Source organism: Somniosus microcephalus, chromosome 15, assembly GCF_052327205.1.
Source record: "Somniosus microcephalus isolate GS21.2 chromosome 15, FLI_Smic_1.0, whole genome shotgun sequence".
NCBI lineage: Eukaryota > Metazoa > Chordata > Chondrichthyes > Squaliformes > Somniosidae > Somniosus > Somniosus microcephalus.
The window spans coordinates 33,979,075-33,999,567 of record NC_141001.1 but is presented as its reverse complement, the minus strand read 5'-3'; positions in this window follow the sequence as shown (position 1 = coordinate 33,999,567).

The following is a 20,493-nucleotide window of genomic DNA, read 5'->3' as shown; positions in this document are numbered from 1 at the left end:
TACCGGTATGTCGGGTTCATCCCCAGGTACTCGAGACATGGGGTTGACGCATTCCTGTGATGCTAAGATCTGATCGACGTGGCGTCTCACAATGTTATCCCCGACATCCACTGTGTACAATAATGGCCCCTGCCTTGTACATATCGTTCGGGTTGCCACTTCTCTGTTCGATAGTCCCGGGCCAAGACTGGTTGCCCTACATTAAAGCTCTTTGTCGGCTTCTCGTTGATGTGCTGGAATTGTTTGTCCTCAACATTTCTTCGCACATTTGGTCTGAGCAAGTCCAGACAAGATCTCAACCTTCAGTTAAAGAACATCATGGCCAGGGTCTGGTTGGTAACTGCATGTGTCGCGTTTCGGTAGGCTAATAAGAAATTGTCCATCTTATGCTGTAGTGGAATTTCGTCATCGCACATGGCCTTTATCGCCTTCTTAAAGGTTTGTACGAACCTCTCAGCCAATCCATTGGTGGCTGGATGATACGGGGCGGATGTGTAATGCCTTGCCCCATTCCTTTTCATGAATTTTTGGAACTCGTCGGACACAACCTGTGGTCCATTATCAGAGCAGATCTGCTCTGGCAAACCGTTTCTGGCAAATATGGTCCGTAGGACTGCAATCATTTTCTCTGTAGTGGTTGAAGACATCTTTATCACCTCAGGCCACTTTGAATGAGCATCCACTGCTATTAAGAACATGGAGTCCATGAATGGACCAGCGAAATCAATGTGCACCTGTTGCCATGGAGAGGAGGGCCACTCCCATGGGTGTAGAGGGGCATGTGGTGGTGCATTTTGGACATTCTGGCATCCTAAGCAGCTCTTAGTTAGGTCTTCGATTTGTTGATCGATTCCCGGCCACCACACATAAGCCCTAGCTAGGCTTTTCATTTTCACTCCCCCCAGATGACCTTCATGTAGCTCATTTAGCACTCTCTCCCTTAACTTGGGTGGAATCACCACTCTGGATCCACACATCACTGTCCCCTGGCATACTGACAGCTGTTCTCTTCTGGATGAGAATGCTGGCAACAGTGAGTCGCCATGTGTTGGCCATCCCCTCACCGTCAATTCATATATCCATGACAGCATCGGATCATTGCGGGTCTCCTTCTCTATATCCGCGTTTGTTACTGGCAATCGTTCAATTATCGATGAATAAAATATCTCGATAGGGTCCACTGCTGGTGCTTCCTCCACAGTAGGCAGTGGCAGGCGCGATAGCCCATCAGCGTTCCCATGCTGTCTCGTGCCTTCCTATTCTATTTCATACTGATTCGCCCCTAGAAACAGGGACCATCTTTGTAACCGCTGTGCAGTCATTACTGGCACGCCCTTCTTAGGATTAAAGATGGAGACAAGTGGTTGGTGGTCAGTCAGCAAGGTGAACTTCTGTCCATGCAGATAGTGGTTGAATTTTTTTACTCCCCATACTAGGCTGAGGGCCTCCCTGTCAATCTGGGCGTAGTTGAACTCGGCTGAGGTTAGTGACCGAGACGCAAAGGCTACTGGCCTCTCCAACCCGTCTGGGAATTTGTGCGACAGCACCGCTCCAATGCCGTAGGGTGATGCATCACATGCCAAACGAATTGGTAGTGCTGGGTTGAAATGGGCCAACACTGTAGTGTATGTAACCGTTCCACCTTTAAGAGAACTATTTTAAGGGTTGCACTACTTTATCTTGGCTGCTGTATACTGTAATACCGGTGGTGACCACACCGGTATATAAGTGCTGTGTAATGATCTATTGGGCAGTTCCGCCCTGACCTTCGACTAGTAAAGACCTGTTAATTTTTACTCTTGTGGTCTGTGTATTAATTCTCAATATAACACACAGACTTAACAGTGGCGACGAGTACGATCTTACCCTGCGGCAGAGATACATCCAAGGCAGTTTAACGGGCGTCGAGAAGAGGCATCCGCCCTCATCATTCTGCTGAGAGAAGACTCGGGTCTGCAGAGCAAAGGAAGAATTCTAACACGAAGCCTTCCATCAGCAACAGGCAGGATCATCCCTTCTATCACGGTGGTGGGTAAGCCGATCAGCGACGAACAGCGAGTCGGCCACGTTGGCTGTGAAATAGGGGAGGGAAGATCGGAGGATATAAGGGCGGAGAACTCGACCACGGCCGGGGAAAAGAGCCGGACAGAAGTCGGGGCCAGAGGCGCTGAGACTGGGGCAGCGTAAGGCACGGAAGCCGCGGTGCATGCAAACGCAGCCGGTGTGAGAGACCGGGCTGCAAGAGGGCTGGGAGACGCAACAGCGTCGAGAGCAAGCTCGACCGCGACCGGTGAAACAGGCCGGGCAGCTACCGAGGCCGCAAGGCGCAGCGACCAGGACAGCAAGGCGCGGGAGAAAATAAAAAAAATAAAAACCGCGGAGAACTCAGCCGCAGCTGGGGGGGGAAAGGACCGGACTGCAAGAGGGGCTGGGAGGCACGATTGAAAACCGCTGGGGAGGGCGAACGCAGCAATACGGCAATTGCCGTTACAGCCAGCGGGAGAGACAGAGCCCGAGCGAGCGGGAGAGACAGAGCCCGAGCGAGCGGGAGAGACAGAGCCCGAGCGAGAGAACGAGACCGAGCGAGCGAGGGAGAACGAGACCGAGCGAGCGAGGGGGAACGAGACCGAGCGAACGGGGGAGACCGTGCGAGCGAGGGAGACCGAGCGAGTGAGGGAGAACGAGACCGAGCGAGAAAGGCAAGCGCGGGAAACCGCCATTTTGAAGTAGGCGGGGAAGAAGACAAGCGCGGGAAACCGACATTTAAAAAAAAAGTTAAAGAAAAATTTCTTTGTGTTTTCTCAAGAAGATTGCGAGGATGCCTAAGCGTGGTAACATCAACGATTTCGATCCCGATGTTGAAGATTGGGCCACGTATGTAGAACGCATAGAGATATATTGTAAGGCAAATAAAATATCAAATGAAGATAAAGCACTAACCTTACTAAACTCAATGCGTGCAAAGACATACGGGCTATTGAAGCATCTTCTATCACCAGCTAAACCGGCGGATCAGACTTTCGCTAATATTGTTGCTGTCCTGAAGGATCATTTGAACCCCACACCGCTGATGTTAGCGGAACGATTTAAATTTTATGCGAGAACGCAACTGAAAGAGGAAAGCAACGCGGAGTACTTAATTGAACTGCGTAAGCTAGCGAAATACTGTCAGTTTGGGGAAAGTCTGACAGAGGCACTGAGAGACAAATTCGTGTGCGGATTGTCGAAAGAAGGAACACAAAAGCGGCTACTTGAAGAGAATGATCTTACACTTGATAAGGCTGTCACTATTGCAGCATCGCACGAAGCCACAGCAAGAGGCACTGCGGAAATGCAGCTGAAGGCAGCGGTACTCAGCGTAGATCAAATGGCTTCGGGTACAACGAAATGTTATCGTTGTGGGAAGACAACACACGATCAGAACCAATGCTGGTTTGAAAACCAGGAATGTAGAAAATGTGGCAAGCTTGGTCACATAGCTAAAGTATGCCGGCCAGGAAAGAAGACCAGCAACAAAAAGTCACCGCAGGGAAAGTGCAGAAAGGTACATAAGGTGGCTGAGAAGAGTTCGGATGAACAGAATTCAGATTCAGACTCCAACAGCAAGGAACTGGGTAGTCTGAGAATTCACAATGTGAGTAAGGAAGCTGACCGACAAACTATCTGGGTCACACTGCAGATAGCAGGAGTCCATGTGAAGATGGAATTGGACACCGGATCATAAGAACATAAGAACATAAGAAATAGGAGCAGGAGTAGGCCAATCGGCCCCTCGAGCCTGCTCCACCATTCAATAAGATCATGGCTGATCTGATCCTAACCTCAAATCTTCTATCACTCTGCATCCACCCGAACCCATGTGATCTCCCGGGAGAGGCGAAAAACCAGATCAAGACCCAATGGCCAATTTGGGAGAAAAAAATCTGGGAAATTCCTCTCCGACCCATCTAGGCGATCGGCATTGACGGTCATGAATAAGCAAGATTACAAAAGGTTATTCACACATATTCCCCTACGGGATACGGAGATAGTATTGCAGACATACACGGGGCAAAAAGTATACCCCATCGGGAAGATAAAAGTCAAGGTGATACACAAGGGCAAAGAACACCAAGGAATGGACATATATGTATTACCTGAGGGAGGTCCACCACTTCTGGGACGGGAGTGGATCAGGAAAATAAATATGGACTGGCACTCCCTAAAAGCAATAACGGTAGATTCCGGAAAGAAAGATGTCAAACCTGAACGATTGTCCAGAATATTGGATGAGGCTAAAGAGGTGTTCCAACAGGGACTGGGAACACTGAGAGGCATTAAGGCAAAAATCAAGATTGCAGAACATGCAAACCCAAAATTTTTCAAAGCCAGACCGGTACCTTATGCGATACGACCTGCTGTGGAAGCTGAACTGGAAGGGCTTGAACGTTCAGGAGTACTGTCTAAGGTGGACTGGAGTGAGTGGGCCACGCCCATTGTTCCCGTCATGAAGCGTTCATCGAGTAACAAGCCAGGGGAACCGGGGAAGGTCCGCATCTGTGGAGACTTCAAGATCACAGTTAATCCGGTGCTTCACACGGTGCAATATCCGCTTCCGCGGATTGAAGATATCTTTGCTTCATTGTCTGGCGGGAAACACTTCACCAAGATAGACCTGGCGCAAGCGTACTTACAGATGGAAGTTGAGGAAGAGTCGCGCCAGTATCTCACAATCAACACGCACAGAGGCTTGTATCGATATAATAGACTGGTTTTTGGAGTGGCTTCGGCTCCAGCAATTTGGCAGAGGGCCATGGAGCAGGTATTACAGGGAATTCCAAGCACTCAATGTTACTTGGACGATATCCTGATTACAGGAGAGGACGATGAGGAACACCTTGCAAATTTGAAACTGGTGCTCACCAGGTTGAAGGAATATGGCCTTCGAGTTAATCGCCAGAAATGTGAGTTCTTTCAGAAACGGATCTCATACTGTGGTCATGTCATTGACCAGGAGGGGCTGCACAAGTCACCTGACAAGATCGAAGCTGTTGTGAAGGCTCCCGCTCCGGAAAATGTATCCCAGTTGAGGTCGTTCCTAGGGTTGATTAACTATTACCATAAGTTTCTGCCAAATCTATCCACGGTGCTGCACCCGCTGAATGCTCTGTTGCAGAAAGAAGTACCATGGAAGTGGAGCGAGGACTGTAAGAAGGCCTTTCGCAAAAGCAAGGCATTGATCACCTCAGAGGAAGTGTTGGCTCACTTCAACCCAACGCTACCTATTCGTCTAGCTTGTGATGCTTCCCCTTATGGTATTGGAGCAGTACTCTCACACAAGTTGCCAAATGGCTCGGAAAGGCCAGTCGCATTTGCATCCAGATCATTGACCTCCGCTGAGCGCAACTATGCTCAGATAGATAGGGAGGCGCTCAGCCTTGTGTGGGGAGTAAAGAAATTCAATCATTACCTGCAGGGCAAGAAGTTTACACTGCTGACAGACCACCAGCCGTTGGTCTCCATATTCAACCCTAAAAAGGGCGTTTCCATTATGACAGCGCAAAGGCTACAGAGGTGGTCCCTTTTCCTAGGGGCACACCAATATGACATAGAATACAAAGGATCAAAACAGCATGGGAATGCTGACGGTTTATCGCGCCTACCGTTGCCAACGGTAGAAGAGGTGCCTACAGTGGACCCAGTGGAGATGTTCCACTCAACCATAGTGGAATGTCTACCAGTAACAAATTCTACGATCGAAAAGGAAACAAGAAATGACCCGACTCTCTCACGAGTCTACGATTTAACGGTGAAGGGATGGCCAGCACATGGCGAACCACTGTTGCCAGCATTTTCGCAAAGAAGAGAACAGCTGTCAGTGTGCCGAGGAACTTTGATGTGTGGATCCAGAGTGGTGATTCCACCCAAACTCCAGCATAAAGTGCTAAAGGAGCTTCACGAAGGGCATCTGGGTGGAGTGAAAATGAAGAACCTAGCCAGAGCGTGTGTGTGGTGGCCAGGTATCGATGGAGACATCGAAGAAATGACCAAGAGCTGTCTAGGATGCCAGAAGGTCCAAAACGCCCCACCACAAGCTCCTCTACATCCATGGGAGTGGCCCTCATCTCCATGGCAAAGGGTACATATCGACTTTGCTGGTCCATTTATGGACTCAATGTTCTTAATCGCGGTGGATGCACACTCCAAGTGGCCGGAGGTAATAAAGATGTCCTCCACCACCACGGAAAAAACCATCACAGTATTAAGGACCATATTTGCCAGGAATGGGCTGCCGGAACAGATCTGTTCTGATAATGGACCGCAATTTGTGTCCGAAGAATTCAGGAAGTTCTTAAAAAACAATGGGGTTAAACACTACACGTCTGCCCCATACCATCCCGCCACCAATGGATTAGCTGAAAGGTTTGTCCAGACCTTCAAGAAGGCCATAAAGGCCATGGGTAATGAAGACATAAATCTACAACATAAGGTAGATAACTTCTTGTTGGCGTACAGGAATGCAACACATGCGGTCACAAACCAAACTCCCGCCATGATGTTTTTCAATAGAAGACTAAGATGCCGGCTGGATTTGATCAAGCCAAACATCAGAAGGGACGTAGAGAACCGGCAATTTCAAGGCATGAATGAAAGGCCAACTAGAACCTTCCAGATAGGTCAACAAGTTTTGGCCTGGGACTACCGTACCGAGAAATGGCAGCCTGGAAATATTTGCAAACGACTAGGACCACTGATGTATACCGTGGACATTGGTGAAAGCATAATAAGGTGCCATGTTGACCAGATCATAGAGTCATCCGAAAAGGGCCAACCTACTCCACAACTCTATATGCCTAATGATGAAGCAGAGATACCCATAGGATCTACCTCCGATCCGGTAATACTGGAATCAGATGAACCCGACACTGGCATTCAAGCCGAATCGACCTTGCCAAAAGAACCTACTACACCACCGAAAACTACTACACCACCGAGACGTTATCCAGACCGAGTCAGGAAGCCTCCAGAGAGACTGAATCTGTAAACTGTTTTTACACGAAGTTGTGTATATATGTTATGATGTTATGTTTAATGGGGAATATATACAGTTAAGCTAAAAAGGGAGGATTGTAGTGTATGTAACCGTTCCACCTTTAAGAGAACTATTTTAAGGGTTGCACTACTTTATCTTGGCTGCTGTATACTGTAATACCAGTGGTGACCACACCGGTATATAAGTGCTGTGTAATGACCTATTGGGCAGTTCCGCCCTGACCTTCGACTAGTAAAGACCTGTTAATTTTTACTCTTGTGGTCTGTGTATTAATTCTCAATATAACACACAGACTTAACAAACACCTCTTTTGATGTGATCAGTTCTTTACACTACTGGAAAGCTCGTCTACGTTCATCATCCCACTTCCATGGTACCCCTGTTTGCAGTAGGGTGTTCAGCGGGTGTAATACCGTAGACAAATTTGGTAAGAACTTGTGGTAATAGTTTACCAGCCCGAGGAACGACCTCAGTTGTGACACATTTTCCGGTGCTGGAGCCTCGACTGCTGCCTCTATCTTGTCAGGGGACTTATGTAACCCCTCTTCATCGATGATGTGGCCGCAATATGAGATCTGTTTCTGGAAAAACTCGCACTTGTGGCGATTAGCTCGTAGCCCATATTCCTTTAATCTGGCGAGCACCTTCTCCAAGTTAGCGAGGTGATCACCGTCATTTTCGCCCGTGACCAAGATGTCGTCCAAATAACACTGGGTCCCTGGAATCCCTTGCAGGACCTGATCCATCGCCCTTTGCCAGATAGCCGGAGCCGAGGCTGCTCCAAACACCAGCTGGTTGTATTGATAGAGACCTTTATGGGTGTTGATCGTAAGGTAATATTTCGAAGCTTCTTCTACCTCCATTTGCAAGTACGCCTGGGCTAGATCAATTTTGGTGAAGCGTTTACCACTAGATAGCGAGGCGAAAATATCCTCAATTCGTGGAAGCGGACATTGCACCACGTGAAGGACTGGGTTCACTGTCACCTTAAAATCCCCACAGATGCGGACCTTCTTTGGTTCCCCAGGCGTATTACTCAACGACCTCTTCATTACAGGAACAATGGGTGTAGCCCACTCGCTCCAGTCCACTTTGGACAGTACTCCTGAACGTTCCAACCCTTCCAGCTCTGCTTCAACCGCTGGTCGGATCGCATAAGGCACTGGTCTGGCCTTCAGAAACTTTGGGCTTGCATTATCCTCTATTTTAATTGTTGCTGTTATTCCTTTGAGTGTTCCTAGTCCCTCCTGGAACACTTCTTTTGCATCAGTTAGCATTTTTGACAGTCATCCAGGTGTGACGCGTCATCCTTTTTGGCCTCCACCTTCAGTGCCTGTATGGAATGCCAATCTAAATGTATCTTCCGGATCCATTCACGTCCTAGCAGTGGTGGTCCTCCATTTGGCAATACATATATATCCATTTTAGGTATTTCCTGACCTTTATATGTCACTTTCACCCTTATTTTTCCTTTGGGGTAGACTTTTTGCCCCGTATACGTCTTCAAGACAATCTCTGTAGCTTTCAAGGGTATGTGTGAAAATAGCCGCTTGTAGTCTCTTTGATTTATGACTGTTAGAGCTGACCCTGTGTCCAATTCCATTTCCACTTGGACTCCGTCTATCTTGAGTGTAACCCAGATAGTCTGGTGATCCTCCATTTCGGTTACATTATGTAGTTTCAGACAACCCAGCTCCTTGCTTCCGGAGTCTGTGTCACTTTTCTGTTCGTCTGAACCACTGTCCATCACCTGGTGTACCTTTTTGTACTTCTCCTGTGGAGATTTCTTACTGTTGGTTTTCTTCCCAGACTTGCAGACTCTTGCTATGTGTCCTGCTTTCCCACACTGTCTGCACACTTGGTCCTTGAACCAACAATCTTTCTGGTCATGTGTTATTCTGCCGCAGCGATAGCACTTCCCTGTTCCATAGGTCATTTCGTTGGTGCCATATTCTTGCGATCTCCGTTGTATCTCTGCAGCGCCCCTTGCGGCTGCTTCGTGTGATACTGCCATACTGAAAGCTTTGTCCAGCGTAAGGTCCTTTTCTGATAGAAGCCGTTTCTGGGTTCCTTCACTTTGTAGCCCACACACAAACTTGTCCCTTAACGTGCCTGCTAGTCCCGCTCCAAACTGGCAGTATTTCGATAGCTTGCGCAGTTCCGTTAGGTACTCAGCATTGCTTTCGTCTTTGTGTTGGTTCCTTTTATGGAACTTAAATCGTTCTGCTATCAGCAGCCGTGTGGGGTTTAAGTGGTCCTGTAGGATTTCTACTATGCTTTCAAAATTCTTGTTTACCGGCTTCTCTGGGGTTATTAGATTTCGCAGTAACCCATAAGTTTTTGCACCCATGGAATTTAACAGAACCAGTGCTTTATTAGCATCTGGTACTTCATTCGCCCTGCAGTACACCTCAATACGTTCCACATATGTCGCCCAACCTTCGACTTCATTGTCGAACGTAGAGATACTGCCACTCTTCGGCATTCTTGGTTGTGCATTAACTATCACCAATGGCGCCTCCCGCGCTTCCCCTTCTTCTCCGCTGGCACAAAATGGCGTCTCCCGCGCTTTCCTTCCTTCCCGCGCTCGCCCGTCTTCTCCGCTGCAGCTTCGCAAAATGGCGCCTCCCGCGCTCTTCCTTCTCCGCGGCTCAATGGCACCTCCCGCGCTCTCCCTGCTTCTCCGCGGCTCAATGGTGTCTCCCGCGCTCTCCCTGCTTCTCCGCAGCTCAATGGCGTCTCCCCTTGCTTCGCCCCGTGGACCCTGATCAGCCCGTGATCCCTGGCTGTGCTCTGCGCGTTCTTCTCTTGATATTTGTCGACGCCGCTCAGTCTAGAACCCGGCTGTTTCTTACCCTCTCTCCGGTTTGCAGTATTTTTCCTCGACGCCGCTCGGTGATCAACCCCCGGCTGCGCCCTGCTCTCTTCACCCTCTTTCTTACCCCGTCGACGCTGCTCGGCTCTCTCTCTCTGCCATCGGTCGGCTCCAGCCGCCGCTGCTCGGGAAGGGTCTGCTCTGGACCTGTCGTCGGTCTCTTACTGCTCGTTGTGGCTGGGGAACCAAGCCCGGCTCTCCACAGCCTCCCCAGCGAAGTTGGATCTCTGCCTGACTGCTGGGCGGTTGCTCGTGGTCAACGCCCGTGTTCCTGGACTCGACTATTTTTTTTTGTTGCTTGTTTTATGTTGCAGGTAGATTCGCATTGACACTCGTCGCTGTGGTGTATGTAACCGTTCCACCTTTAAGAGAACTATTTTAAGAGATGCACTACTTTATCTTGGCTGCTGTATACTGTAATACCAGTGGTGACCACACCGGTATATAAGTGCTGTGTAATGATTTATTGGGCAGTTCAGCCTGACCTCCGACTAGTAAAGACCTGTTGAATTTACTCTTGTGGTCTGTGTGCAGTGATTCTTATTAACAATAACTAGAACACACAGACTTAACAGTGGCGACGATGACGATCTTACCCTGCGGCAGAGATATATCCAAGGCAGTTTAACGGGCGTCGAGAAGAGGCATCCGCCCTCATCATCCTGCTGAGAAAAGACTCGGGTCTGATGAGCAAGGAAGAATCCTGACACGAAGCCTTCCATCAGCAACAGGCAGTGATCATCCCTTTATCACGGTGGTGGGTAAGCCGATCAGCGACGAGCAGCAAGTCGGCCACGTTGGCTGTGAAGTAGGGGAGGGAAAAACGGAGGATATAAGGGCGGAGAACTCGACCACGGCCGGGGAAAAGAGCCAGACAGAAGTCGGGGCCAGAGGCGCTGAGACTGGGGCAGCGTAAGGGACGGGAGCCGTGGTGAATGCAAACGCAGCCGGTGTAAAAGACCGGGCTGCAAGCGGGCTGGGAGACGCAACAGCGTCGAGAGAGAGCTCGACCGCGACCGGGGAAAAAGGCCGGGCAGCTACCGAGGCCGCGAGGCGCAGGATAAAAAAAAATTTAAAAAACGCGGAGAACTCAGCTGCAGCCGGGGGAAAGGACCGGACTGCAAGAGGGGCTGGGAGGCACGATTTGAGAACCGCTGGGGAGGGCGAACGCAGCAATACGGCAATCGCCATTACAGCCAGCGGGGGAGAAAGGCAAACGCGGGAAGCCGCCATTTTCGTAGGCGGGGGAAGAAGACAAGCGCGGGAAACCGCCATTTTGAAAAAAAAAAATTCTTTTTGTTTCTCAAGAAGATTGCGAGGATGCCTAAGCGTGGTAACATCAACGATTTCGATCCCGATGTTGAAGATTGGGCCACGTATGTAGAACGCATAGAGATTTATTGTAAGGCAAATAAAATATCAGATGAAGATAAAGCACTAACCTTACTAAACTCAATGGGTGCGAAGACATACGGGCTATTGAAGCACCTTCTATCACCAGCTAAACCGGCGGATCAGGCTTTCGCTAATATTGTTGCTGTCCTGAGAAATCATTTGAACCCCACACCGCTGATGTTAGCGGAACGATTTAAATTTTATGCGAGAACGCAACTGAAAGAGGAAAGCAACGCGGAGTATTTAATTGAACTGCGTAAGCTAGCGAAATACTGTCAGTTTGGGGAAAGACTGACAGAGGCACTGAGAGACAAATTCGTGTGTGGATTGTCGAAAGAAGGAACACAAAAGCGGCTGCTTGAAGAGAATGATCTTACACTTGATAAGGCTGTCACTATTGCAGCATCGCACGAAGCCGCAGCGAGAGGCACTGCGGAAATGCAGCTGAAGGCAGCGGTACTCAGCGTAGATCAAATGGCTTTGGGTACAGCGAAATGTTATCGTTGTGGGAAGACAACACACGATCAGAACCAATGCTGGTTTAAAAATCAGGAATGTAGAAAATGTGGCAAGCTTGGTCACATAGCTAAAGTATGCCGGTCAGGAAAGAAGACCAGCAACAAAAAGTCACCGCAGGAAAAGTGCAGAAAGGTACATAAGGTGGCTGAGAAGAGTTCAGATGAACAGAATTCGGATTCAGACTCCAACAGCAAGGAACTGGGTAGTCTGAGAATTCACAATGTGAGTAAGGAAGCTGACCTACAAACTATCTGGGTCACACTTCAGATAGCAGGAGTCGAAGTGAAGATGGAATTGGACACCGGATCGGCATTGACGGTCATGAATAAGCAAGATTACAAAAGGTTATTCACACATATTCCCCTACGGGATACGGAGATAGTATTGCAGACATACACGGGGCAAAGAGTATACCCCATCGGAAAGATAAAAGTCAAGGTGGTACACAAGGGCAAAGAACACCAAGGAATGGACTTATATGTACTACCTGAGGGAGGGCCACCACTTCTGGGACGGGAGTGGATCAGGAAAATAAATATGGACTGGCACTCCCTAAAAGCAATAACGGTAGATTCCGGAAAAAAAGATGTCAAACCTGAACGATTGTCCAGAATATTGGATGAGGTTAAAGAGATGTTCCAACAGGGACTGGGAACACTGAGAGGAATTACGGCAAAAATCAAGATTGCAGAACATGCAAACCCAAAATTTTTCAAAGCCAGACCGGTACCTTATGCGATACGACCTGCTGTGGAAGCTGAGCTGGAAGGGCTTGAATGTTCAGGAGTACTGTCTAAGGTGGACTGGAGTGAGTGGGCCACGCCCATTGTTCCCGTCATGAAGCGTTCATCGAGTAACAAGCCAGGGGAACCGGGGAAGGTCCGCATCTGTGGAGACTTCAAGATCACGGTTAATCCGGTGCTTCACGCGGTGCAATATCCGCTTCCGTGGATTGAGGATATCTTTGCTTCATTGTCTGGTGGGAAACACTTCACCAAGATAGACCTGGCGCAAGCGTACTTACAGATGGAAGTTGAGGAAGAGTCGCGCCAGTATCTCACAATCAACACGCACAGAGGCTTGTATCGATATAATAGACTGGTTTTCGGAGTGGCTTCGGCTCCAGCAATTTGGCAGAGGGCCATGGAGCAGGTATTACAGGGAATTCCAAGCACTCAATGTTACTTGGACGATATCCTGATTACAGGAGATGACGATGAGGAACACCTTGCAAATTTGAAACTGGTGCTCACCAGATTGAAGGAATATGGACTTCGAGTTAATCGCCAGAAATGTGAGTTGTTTCAGAAACGGATCTCGTACTGTGGTCATGTCATTGACCAGGAGGGGCTGCACAAGTCACCTGACAAGATCGAAGCTGTTGTGAAGGCTCCCGCTCCGGAAAATGTATCCCAGTTGAGGTCGTTCCTAGGGTTGATTAACTATTACCATAAGTTTCTGCCAAATCTATCCACGGTGCTGCACCCACTGAACGCTCTTTTGCAGAAAGAAGCACCATGGAAGTGGAGCGAGGACTGTAAGAAGGCCTTTCGCAAAAGCAAGGCATTGATCACCTCAGAGGAAGTGTTGGCTCACTTCAACACAACGCTACCTATTCGTTTAGCTTGTGATGCTTCTCCTTATGGTATTGGAGCAGTACTCTCACACAAGTTGCCAAATGGCTTGGAAAGGCCAGTCGCATTTACATCCAGATCATTGACCTCCGCTGAGCGCAACTATGCTCAGATAGATAGGGAGGCCCTCAGCCTTGTGTGGGGAGTAAAGAAGTTTAATCATTACCTGCAGGGCCAGAAGTTTACACTGCTGACAGACCACCAGCCGTTGGTATCCATTTTTAACCCTAAGAAGGGTGTTTCGGTGATGACAGCACAGAGGCTCCAGAGATGGTCCTTTTTCCTAGGGGCACATCAATATCAGATAGAATTCAAAGGTACAAAGCAGCATGGTAATGCTGATGGGCTGTCGCGCCTGCCACTACCTACTGAGGAGGAGGCACCGACGGTTGACCCGGTGGAGTTATTTCACTCGACCATCATCGAATGTTTACCTGTCACCAATGCAAATATTGAAAGGGAGACTAGGAATGACCTGACACTGTCCCGGGTCTACGAATTGACAGTAAAGGGATGGCCAGCCCATGGTGATCCACTGTTACCGGCATTCTCAGCAAGACGAGAACAGCTGTCCATCTGTCAGGGAACATTGATGTATGGAACAAGGGTGATTATCCCTCCTAAGTTAAGAGAGAGAGTTCTAAAAGAACTACATGAAGGTCATCTGGGGGGAGTCAAGATGAAAAGCCTTGCTAGGGCTTATGTGTGGTGGCCGGGTATCGACCAACAGATAGAGGATCTGACGAAAAGCTGCTCAGGGTGCCAAAAAGTCCAAAATGCACCTCCAATTGCACCGCTGCATCCATGGGAATGGCCTTCAACCCCATGGCAACGTGTACATATTGACTTTGCTGGTCCATTCATGGATTCCATGTTTTTAATTGCGGTGAACGCACATTCTAAATGGCCAGAAGTGATTAAAATGACTACCACTACCTCGGAGAAGACGATCGCGGTGCTAAGAACGATATTTGCAAGAAATGGATTGCCAGAGCAAATATGTTCAGACAACGGACCACAGTTCGTGTCAGAGGAATTCCAGAAATTCCTGAAGAAGAATGGGGTGAAACATTATACCTCTGCCCCATATCATCCAGCTACGAATGGGCTGGCCGAGAGGTTTGTACAGACGTTCAAAAAGGCAATAAAGGCCATGAGCGAAGATCAGATTCCACTGCAACACAAGTTGGACAATTTCCTACTGGCATATCGAAACGCCACCCATGCAACAACAAACCAAAGTCCTGCCATGATATTCTATAACAGGAGGTTGCGGTCCAGGTTGGACTTGTTAAAACCAAATGTGCGGAGGGAAGTCGAAAACAAACAGTTCCAGCATATCAATAACAAGCCCACTCGGAGTTTTGAAATAGGACAACCGGTGTTAGCCAGGGACTATAAAAACGAGAAATGGCAATCTGGAACAATTCGGGCCAGACAAGGACCCCTGATGTACACGGTAGATGTTGGTGAAAATGTAATGCGACGTCATGCTGACTGTGGTAAACCACTGTTGTTGTTGTTGTTGTTGTTGTTGTTGTTACACACTGTTGTACCTATGCATGCCTCAACATGTCTCGGCTGGCTCCACCCACACAGGCCCAGGTGTAAAGGTGATTGACCTGCAGCCCCCTGCCTTCTTGGAACACAGTCAACCACGAGAGGCATGCTCTGTTCTTTGCTAATAAAAGCCTTTAGTTACTCTCTTAACTCTCAGTCTTTTATGAGTAATTGATAGCGTATCAATTTTATTAGCAAAAACAAAATGTCGACATTTGCTGAACAGCAGGCTGCTGCACCAAACGCTGAACAGCAGGCTGCTGCACCAAATGCTGAGCAACAGGAGCTGCTGCGAGCCCTCAGACCAACATGCCTGGACCTAGACCCCCAAGAAGCGGGTTCGGCTACCAAATTCGCGCATTGGCTGCGTTGCTTCGAGGCCTACCTGCAAGCCTCAACTGTGACCCTGGACGAAAACAAGTTGGAAATCCTGACCTCAAAGGTGAGCCACCAAGTTTATACAATAATCCAGGACGCGACGAACTACGCGGCGGCTATCGGTCTGCTAAAAGGGCAATACGCACGCCCGGTAAATACGGTCTATGCCCGGCACCTCTTAAGATCCCGCAGACAGCAGCCCGGGGAATTGGTGGAGGCCTTCCTACGGGCACTACGGATACTCGGCCGAGACTGCGATTGCAAAGAAGCATCAGCCGCAGCACACACGGAGGGACTGATCCGAGATGCTTTCGTTGCGGGTCTAAGGTCCGACTACTCCCGGCAGAGACTGTTGGAAAAGGGAGAAATGGACCTGAGAAAGGCAGTGTCCCTCGCGCTCTCGCTCGACGCGGCCCACAGGAATATGGATGCCTTCTCCCCTAACCGCTCCGCAACGTGGACGCCACAACCTTGGGTCATGGGACCGCCACCTTCAACTGCTGCTGCGATGTCCAAGGCACAGAAATGTTATTTTTGTGGCCAGGCAAAACACCCCAGAGCACGCTGCCCGGCGAGAAACGCTACCTGCTCCGGCTGCGGGAAGAAAGGACACTATGTCAGCGCCTGCAAAGGTAAAACCGCTAACGCCAGCAGCGCCGCGTGCGAACCGTGGGGGCAGCCATCTTGTCCACCATCTTGGACTCCCCCAGCCGCGTGGGGATCGGGACCATGGGCGCCGCCATTTTGTCCGCCATCTCGGACGTCTCCAACTTCAACCACGGGGGACCCGGACTCAACCACCGCCTCATCTGACGACCACATCGACTCGCTCGACCATACGCTGGCCTCCGTGACGCTGGACCAATCTCTCCCTCATCAACTGTCCAGGTCCATGATGGACATTAAGGTAAACGGCCGCGCCACTACCTGCATTTTTGACAGCGGGAGCACGGAAAGCTTTATCCACCCCGACACGGTGCGGAGTTACTCTCTCCCGCTCCTGCCGACGCGACATCGGATCTCTTTGGCTTCCAAAGCCCAGTCAGCGGACGTCGGTGGCTACTGTGTAGTGACCCTTTCAGTAAGGGGCACAGAATACAAAAATTTTAAACTCCTGGTCCTGCCCCATCTTTGCGCTGCCGTTCTACTGGGGTTGGATTTTCAGTGCAACCTTAAGAGTGTCACATTAGCGTACGACGGACCCCTCCCCCCACTCACAGTCTGCAGCCAGCCGCTTTTAAATCGCCCGCCGCGCACCATTTGCAGCCTCTCCACCCTTAAAGTCCCCCCCCCCCCCCTTGTTCGCTAACCTCACCCGCGACTGTAAGCCCATCGCTACCAAAAGCAGGCGTTACAGTGCCGGGGATAGGAGCTTCATTAAATCCGAGGTAGCAAGACTCCTGAAGGAAGGGATTATTGAAAGTAGCACCAGCCCATGGTGAGCACAAGTGGTGGTAGTGAAGACTGGCGAAAAACAGCGCCTAGTTATTGACTACAGCCAGACGATCAATCGCTACACCCAGCTAGATGCATACCCACTCCCCCGCATATCTGACATGGTCAATCAGATAGCACAATACCGGGTGTTCTCGACGATTGATCTGAAGTCGGCATACCACCAGCTCCCCATCAGTACACAGCTTTTGAAGCTGACGGTCGTCTCTACCACTTCCTCAGAGTTCCCTTCGGCGTCACCAACGGGGTTTCAGTCTTCCAACGGGAGATGGACCGGATGGTTGACCAGAACGCGCTCCAGGCCACTTTCCCCTATCTAGACAACGTCACCATCTGCGGCCGCGACCAGCAGGACCATGATGTTAATCTAGAGAAATTCCTCCGTACGGCCCAGCAGCTGAACCTAACATACAACAAGGACAAACGTATGTTTCGTACCAAACGCCTTGCCATTCTTGGCTGTGTAGTGGAGAACGGAGTCATCGGCCCCGACCCCGACAGGATGCGCCCCCTTATGGAGCTCCCCCTCCCCCACTGCCAAAAAGCACTGAAGAGATGCCTAGGGTTTTTCTCGTACTATGCTCAGTGGGTGCCCAACTATGCGGACAAAGCCAGACCCCTCATCAAGTCCACCTCCTTCCCCCTGACAGCAGAGGCCTGTGCAGCCTTCACTCTCATAAAAGGAGATATTGCGAAGGCCACAATGCACGCAGTGGATGAGTCCATCCCTTTCCAAGTGGAGAGCGACGCATCCGACTTTGCCCTAGCTGCAACCCTTAACCAGGCGGGGAGACCCGTAGCCTTTTTCTCAAGGACCCTCCAGGGCCCCGAGATTCGACACTCCTCTGTCGAAAAGGAGGCCCAGGCCATTGTGGAAGCTGTGCGACATTGGAGGCATTACCTGGCCGGAAAATGATTTACCCTGCTCACTGACCAGCGTTCAGTAGCTTTTATGTTTAATAATAAGCAGAGGGGCAAAATCAAGAATGACAAGATCTTGAGGTGGAGAATCGAACTCTCCACCTACAGTTACGATATCTTGTACCGGCCCGGGAAACTCAATGAGCCCCCAGATGCCCTATCACGTGGTACATGCGCCAACGCGCAGGTCGATAGACTGAAGACCCTCCACAATGACCTCTGCCACCCGGGGGTCACCAGGTTTTTTCACTTCATCAAATCCCGTAACCTGCCCTACTCCATCGAGGAGGTCAGGACCATGACCAGGAACTGCCAAATCTGTGCCGAGTGCAAACCGCATTTTTATAGGCCAGACAAAGCAAGCCTGATCAAAGCCACGCGCCCCTTTGAACAGCTGAGCGTCGATTTTAAAGGGCCCCTCCCCTCCTCCGACCGCAATGTGTACTTCCTCAACATAATTGATGAGTACTCCCATTTCCCGTTTGCCATCCCTTGCTCAGACATGACCAGTACCACGGTCATTAAATGTCTGAATGACCTCTTCACCTTGTTCGGTTTCCCTAGCTATATTCATAGCGACAGGGGCTCATCCTTTATGAGCAACGAACTCCGGCAGTACCTGCTCCCGAGAGGTATCGCTACAAGCAGGACCACCAGCTACAACCCCCGGGGGAATGGCCAGGTGGAAAGGGAGAATGCGACGGTCTGGAAGGCAGTCCTTTTAAACTTGAAATCTAAGGGCCTTCCGACCTCTCGCTGGCAGGAAGTCCTCCCTGCGGCGCTCCATTCCATTCGGTCACTGCTCTGTACAGCCACCAATGCTACCCCTCACGAGAGAATGTTCTCCTTCCCCAGGAAGTCCACATCGGGGATCTCGTTACCGACATGGCTGACTTCTCCAGGACCCGTCCTACTGCGGAAGCACGTGAGGTCCCATAAGACGGACCCCCTGGTCGAGAGGGTGAGCCTCCTCCATGCCAACCCTCAGTATGCTTACGTGGTGTACCCGGACGGGCGGGAGGACACAGTCTCCATACGAGACCTCGCACCTTCGGGTGCTCCCGAAACACCCCCCTCGCCATCCACCACTACCCACGCCTACCCCCAGTACGCTTACGTAGCGTACCCAGACGGGCGGGAGGACACAGCCCCCACACGAGATCTCGCACCTTTGGGTGCCCCTGAAACACTACCATTGCCATCCACCACTACCCACAACCCAGCCCCGCTAGACGGCATGCCGCAGCCCCAGGACCCATCATTGACCACCCAACCACTCAATGAGACACCAGACTCAACGTTGGATGCTGCACCATCACCGCCGCCACCACGATGATCAGGACGGCATACAAGGCCACCTGATAGACTTACTTACACGAAACTTTAGTACACTTCACCCCGCCGGACTCAACTTTAAACAAGGGGTGAATCACCATCACCGCCGCCACCACGACGATCAGGACAGCATACAAGGCCACCTGATAGACTTACTTACACGAACCTTTAGTACACTTCACCCCGCCGGACTCAATTTTAAACAAGGGGTGAATGTGGTAAACCACTGTTGTTGTTGTTGTTGTTGTTACACACTGTTGTACCTATGCATGCCTCAACATGTCTCGGCTGGCTCCACCCACACAGGCCCAGGTATAAAGGTGATTGACCTGCAGCCCCCTGCCTTCTTGGAACCCAGTCAACCATGAGAGGCATGCTCTGTTCTTTGCTAATAAAAGCCTTTAGTTACTCTCTTAACTCTCAGTCTTTTATGAGTAATTGATAGTGTATCACTGACCAACTGGTGGGATCGAGAACAAGGGTCGAGCCCATGGTTACGACAGAGACAACCGTGGAGGAAGTTAGTGAACCTGAAGCATCTACCTCAGAAGTGAATATACCTGATGATGATGTCCTATCCATAGGGGATCAACTAGATGAGTCACCCCAGCAACGAGAACCAGAGACCCCTGAAAGGCGTTATCCGTCTCGGATCAGGAGGCCTCCTCAGAGACTGAATCTGTGAACTGTTTTTACATGAAGTTGTGTATATATGTTATTATGTTATGTTTAATGGGGAATATATACTGTTAAGCTAAAAAGGGAGGATTGTGGTGTATGTAACCGTTCCACCTTTAAGAGAACTATTTTAACAGATGCACTACTTTATCTTGGCTGCTGTATACTGTAATACCGGTGGTGACCACACCGGTATATAAGTGCTGTGTAATGATTTATTGGGCAGTTCAGCCTGACCTCCGACTAGTAAAGACCTGTTGAATTTACTCTTGTGGTCTGTGTGCAGTGATTCTTATTAACAATAACTAGAACACACAGACTTAACAGTCGCCACTGTTAGATCCGTGGTTCAGTGGATAAATAATTACACGGATGCTGTACATAAACAAATAACAGGTCTTTACTGGAGGAGGGTAATCTCTAGACTGGGGTACAGTGGCATGCGCACAGCTTATATACCGGTGTGGTCACTGCCGGTACTACAGTATACGGGAGCTGTAAAAAGTAGTTCTGACTTAAAGCACATACACTACAGTCCCGACCCCGCTGCCAGCTCCAGCCTGGCCTCCGAAATTACTTTCCAATGATTGGGCTTGTTAAGCCCGCTCAGTGAGTTTCCCAGCCAATTGATGATGTTATTTATGACGCGTCATCAAATGGTTTCCTTAAAGGGACCAGGCCCTTTAGTTTGACATTTGTGCTGTCAGTGT